The sequence below is a fragment of the Lolium rigidum genome, chromosome 6 (assembly GCF_022539505.1).
Source record: "Lolium rigidum isolate FL_2022 chromosome 6, APGP_CSIRO_Lrig_0.1, whole genome shotgun sequence".
Taxonomy (NCBI): Eukaryota; Viridiplantae; Streptophyta; class Magnoliopsida; order Poales; family Poaceae; genus Lolium; species Lolium rigidum.
The window spans coordinates 136,811,534-136,817,557 of record NC_061513.1 but is presented as its reverse complement, the minus strand read 5'-3'; positions in this window follow the sequence as shown (position 1 = coordinate 136,817,557).

The following is a 6,024-nucleotide window of genomic DNA, read 5'->3' as shown; positions in this document are numbered from 1 at the left end:
TGCAAGCTATCGATGTGGACGTTCGGGCATCCAACAATCACTTTGAGGATGCCATCCGGGTGGCTGGAAGGATGGGCTTGAAGGATTTGATGAAGATTCAATGTGACTATAGTCCGAGTTGGTGAAGCGAGTTCTTTGCTACGTTGGCCATCAAGAAAGATGAGGACCGTACTATGGAATGGATGTCTGGCTCCACCCACTGTAGTGCCACCTTGCACCGTTTTGCTGCTATTCTTGGAGTTCCTGCAGAAGGAGGCCGTCGTCTCCATGGACCTCAGAGGGCAGATAAGAATGCACTGTTTGATCTCTATACATCTGCTGGAAAAGTGGGAGAGACCAAGGGGCTGCTTCAAATCTATGGTCAGTTACTCAGGTTCTTTCGGTCCACCATCGCTCCTAGTGGTGGTAACAATGATGCCATCCGGGGAACTCTTGTGGATCTCATGCACCTCAGCTTTCGATGTGCTCGTGATGAGAATGAGGAACGCAACTATACTATTGATATCATGGACTACATCTTCCATGAGATTCGTGATGCCATGGTCTCCCGGACCACTATACCTTATGCGCCTTACATCCAGCTCCTCATCAACAACACTGCGGGCGTGCGTGGTGAAGACTTGAGCGGGTACCCTTTGTTGAAGCACACTGTCAAGAAGGCCTACAAGCTTAAGCCTGTCTCTTCTGTTGTACCCCCACCTGACTCCTTCATGGGTGATGCTCGTTCTAGTGGATCTGCTCCTGCTCGCCATTCTGACCTCCCTGCTATGAAGAAACAAGTGAACAGGCTCAGTTGGTTTCAGCGTTACATCCTTTGCATGAACATTGAGATCCATAAGGAGAACTATGCGGCCAGCCGGGAGCGTTCCGAGATTAAGCATACTCGGGCGGTTATTCCGCACAAGCTCGGTGGTGAGCAAGGACCCCCTCCTCGGCCTCCGGTTCACCCAGGTTACAGTGGGTGGCATTCTGCACAGGTTCCGTGGAGTGATCTTGATAGTTGCATTCAAAGGTCCAGCCTCACTCGCCGCTCTCCGGATGCCCCTGACACTGATGAAGAAGAAGATGAAGAAGAAGAAGAAGTGGCGCACGAGTCCGATGATGAAGATGACTCCGAGTGATCCCCATGGGGCGAGTAGCATCGCGCTTGTCCCCTTTTTGGCGTTGATGGCGTGTATTTCACACGTTCGTTGGGCAACCCCAAGAGGAAGGTATGATGCGCACAGCAGCAAGTTTTCCCTCAGAAAGAAACCAAGGTTTATCGAACCAGGAGGAGCCAAGAAGCACGTTGAAGGTTGATGGCGGCGGGATGTAGTGCGGCGCAACACCAGGGATTCCGGCGCCAACGTGGAACTCGCACAACACAACCAAAGTACTTTGCCCCAACGAAACGAGTGAGGTTGTCAATCTCACCGACTTAGCTGTAACAAAGGATTAACCGTATTGTGTGGAAGATGATTGTTTGCAGAGAAAACAATAAAACAAGTATTGCAGCAGATTTGTATTTCGAGTATTAAAGAATGGACCGGGGTCCACGAGTTCACTAGAGGTGTCTCTCCCATAAGATAAAAGCATGTTGGGTGAACAAATTACGAGTCGGGCAATTGACAAATAGAGAGGGCATAACAATGCACATACATGACATGATAAGTATAGTGAGATTTAATTGGGCATTACGACAAAGTACATAGACCGCCATCCAACTGCATCTATGCCTAAAAAGTCCACCTTCGAGGTTATCGTCCGAACCCCCTCCGGTATTAAGTTGCTAGCAACGAGACAATTGCATTAAGTATGGTGCGTAATGTAATCAACAACTACATCCTCGGACATAGCGCCAATGTTTTATCCCTAGTGGCAACAGCACAACACAACCTTAGGGGTTTCTGTCACTCCCCAGGTGTCAATGCGAGGCATGAACCCACTATCGAGCATAAGTACTCCCTCTTGGAGTTAAAAGTAAAAACTTGGCCAGAGCCTCTACTAGAAACGGAGAGCATGCAAGATCATAAACAACACATGTATAATAACTTGATAATTAACATGACATGGTATTCTCTATCCATCGGATCCCGACAAACACAACATATAGAATTACGAGATAGATGATCTTGATCATGTTAGGCAGCTCACAAGATCCAACAATGAAGCACAATGAGGAGAAGACAACCATCTAGCTATCGCTATGGACCCATAGTCCAGGGGTGAACTACTCACTCATCACTCCGGAGGCGACCATGGCGGTGTAGAGTCCTCCGGGAGATGAATCCCCTCTCCGGCAGGGTGCCGGAGGAGATCTCCAGAATCCCCCGAGATGGGATCGGCGGCGACGGCGTCTCGGTAAGGTTTTCCGTATCGTGGTTTTTCGCATCAGGGGTTTCGCGACGGAGGCTTTAAGTAGGCGGAAGGGCAGGTCAAGGGGCGTCACGAGGGGCCCACACTATAGGTCGGCGCGGCCGGGGCTTGGGCCGCGCCGCCCTATAGCCTGGCCACCTCGTGGCCCCACTTCGTGTGTTCTTCGGTCTTCCGGAAGCTCCGTGGAAAAATAGGGCCCCGGGTCTTCGTTTCGTCCAATTCCGAGAATATTTCGTTACTAGGATTTACGAAACCAAAAACAGCGAAAACGAGAACCGGCACTTCGGCATCTTGTTAATAGGTTAGTTCCAGAAAATGCACGAATATGACATAAAGTGTGCATAAAACATGTAGGTATCATCAATAATATGGCATAGAACATAAGAAATTATCGATACGTCGGAGACGTATCAGGCGTCTCGATGCCAAAGGGGGAGAAGCGTTCTATTAGGAACTCTCTCGGGGATTTGCATGGTTTGGGCACAAGCATATGCGTTTATCATTCCTTTATTGCTTGTGTTCCCCTCTTATCTGACCTATTTGCTTTGGTTGTGTTCCGTTTAAAACTTTGTGCTATGTGGTGTGAGACATTGTTATGGTTTTCGGATTTCTATATGTTGAGATCAAGGCTATTATATTATGTGTGATGCTATATCTCCGTATCATATATCTACACATGGGTATGATTTCTAGCATCCTATCTCAACTTCATATATGTTTATGTCTCCTGTTAGAGCTCATGATGGATACCTCTTGTGTTGAGGCACCTCGCTCCTATGTGTTGTGTATTTGTATTCAAATGCAAATTACTTATATGCACACATGTAGGGGGAGCGCCTCTATGTTTTTGCCATCATGCTGTTCTCTATAGTAATTCTCTTGCAAATTCGTATATTGTCATCAAACACCAAAAAGGGGGAGATTGAAAGAACATCTCTCATATTATGTTTTGAGTGTTTGATGTCAATGTATGTGATACGTCTCCGACGTATCGATAATTTCTTATGTTCTATGCCATATTATTGATGATACCTACATGTTTTATGCACACTTTATGTCATATTCGTGCATTTTCTGGAACTAACCTATTAACAAGATGCCGGAGTGCCGGTTCCTGTTTTACTGCTGTTTTTGGTTTCAGAAATCCTAGTAACGAAATATTCTCGGAATTGGACGAAACAAAGACCCGGGGGCCTATTTTTCCACGGAGCTTCCGGAAGACCGAAGAGCATACGAAGTGGGGCCACGAGGTGGCGACACCACATGGCGGCGCGGCCAAGGGGGGCCCGCGCCGCCCTATGGTGTGGGCCCCTCGTCGGGCCCCCGACTGCGCCCTTCCGCCTACTTAAAGCCTCCGTCGCGAAACCCCTGAGGCGAAAAACCACGATACGGAAAACCTTACTGAGACGCCGCCGCCGCCGATCCCATCTCGGGGGATTATGGAGATCTCCTCCGGCACCCTGCCGGAGAGGGGATTCATCTCCCGGAGGACTCTACACCGCCATGGTCGCCTCCGGAGTGATGAGTGAGTAGTTCACCCCTGGACTATGGGTCCATAGCGGTAGCTAGATGGTTGTCTTCTCCTCATTGTGCTTCATTGTTGGATCTTGTGAGCTGCCTAACATGATCAAGATCATCTATCCGTAATTCTATATGTTGTGTTTGTCGGGATCCGATGGATAGAGAATACCATGTTATGTTAATTATCAAGTTATTACATATGTGTTGTTTATGATCTTGCATGCTCTCCGTTACTAGTAGAGGCTCTGGCCAAGTTTTTGCTTTTAACTCCAAGAGGGAGTATTTATGCTCGATAGTGGGTTCATGCCTGCATTGACACCTGGGACAGTGACAGAAAGTTCTAAGATTGTGTTGTGCTGTTGCCACTAGGGATAAAACATTGGCGCTATGTCCGATGATGTAGTTGTTGATTACATTACGCACCATACTTAATGCAATTGTCTGTTGTTAGCAACTTAATACTGGAGGGGTTCGGATGATAACCTGAAGGTGGACTTTTTAGGCATAGATGCAGTTGGATGGCGGTCTATGTACTTTGTCGTAATGCCCAATTAAATCTCACTATACTTATCATGTCATGTATGTGCATTGTTATGCCCTCTCTATTTGTCAATTGCCCGACGTAATTTGTTCACCCAACATGCTTTTATCTTATGGGAGAGACACCTCTAGTGAACTGTGGACCCCGGTCCATTCTTTTAATACTGAAATACAAATCTACTGCAATACTTGTTTTTACTGTTTTCTCTGCAAACAATCATCTTCCACACAATACGGTTAATCCTTTGTTACAGCAAGCCGGTGAGATTGACAACCTCACTGTTTCGTTGGGGCAAAGTACTTTGGTTGTGTTGTGCGGGTTCCACGTTGGCGCCGGAATCCCTGGTGTTGCGCCGCACTACATCCCGCCGCCATCAACCTTCAACGTGCTTCTTGGCTCCTCCTGGTTCGATAAACCTTGGTTTCTTTCGAGGGAAAACTTGCTGCTGTGCGCATCATACCTTCCTCTTGGGGTTGCCCAACGAACGTGTGAAATACACGCCATCAAGCTCTTTTTACGGCGCCGTTGCCGGGGAGATCAAGACACGCTGCAAGGGAGTCTCCACTTCTCAATCTCTTTACTTTGTTTTTGTCTTGCTTTATTTTATTTACTACTTTGTTTGCTGCACTTATATCAAAACACAAAAAAATTAGTTGCTAGTTTTACTTTATTTACTGTCTTGCACTCTATATCAAAAACACAAAAAAATAGTTTACTTGCATTTACTTTATCTAGTTTGCTTTATTTTCTATTGCTAAAATGGCCAACCCTGAAAATACTAAGTTGTGTGACTTCACTAGCACAAATAATAATGATTTCTTATGCACACCTATTGCTCCACCTGCAACTACAGCAGAATTCTTTAAAATTAAACCTGCTTTACTTAATCTTGTCATGAGAGAGCAATTTTCTGGTGTTAGTTCTGATGATGCTGCTGCCCATCTCAATAATTTTGTTGAACTATGTGAAATGCAAAAGTATAAAGATGTAGATGGTGACATTATAAAATTAAAATTGTTCCCTTTCTCATTAAGAGGAAGAGCTAAAGATTGGTTGCTATCTACTGCCTAAGAATAGTATTGATTCCTGGACTAAATGCAAGGATGCTTTTATTGGTAGATATTATCCCCGTGCTAAAATTATATCTTTGAGGAGTAGCATAATGAATTTTAAACAATTGGATAATGAACATGTTGCTCAAGCTTGGGAAAGAATGAAATCTACGGTTAAAAATTGCCCAACCCATGGAGTGACTACTTGGATGATCATTCAAACCTTCTATGCGGGACTAAATTTTTCTTCGCGGAATTTATTGGATTCAGCTGCTGGAGGTACCTTTATGTCCATCACTCTTGGTGAAGCAACAAAGCTCCTTGATAACATGATGGTTAATTACTCCGAATGGCACACGGAAAGAGCTCCACAAGGTAAGAAGGTAAATTCTGTTGAAGAATCCTCTTCCTTGAATGATAAGGTTGATGCTATTATGTCTATGCTTGCGAATGATAGGACTAATGTTGATCCTAATAATGTTCCATTAGCTTCATTGGTTGCCCAAGAAGAACATGTTGATGTAAACTTCATTAAAAATAATAATTTCAACAACA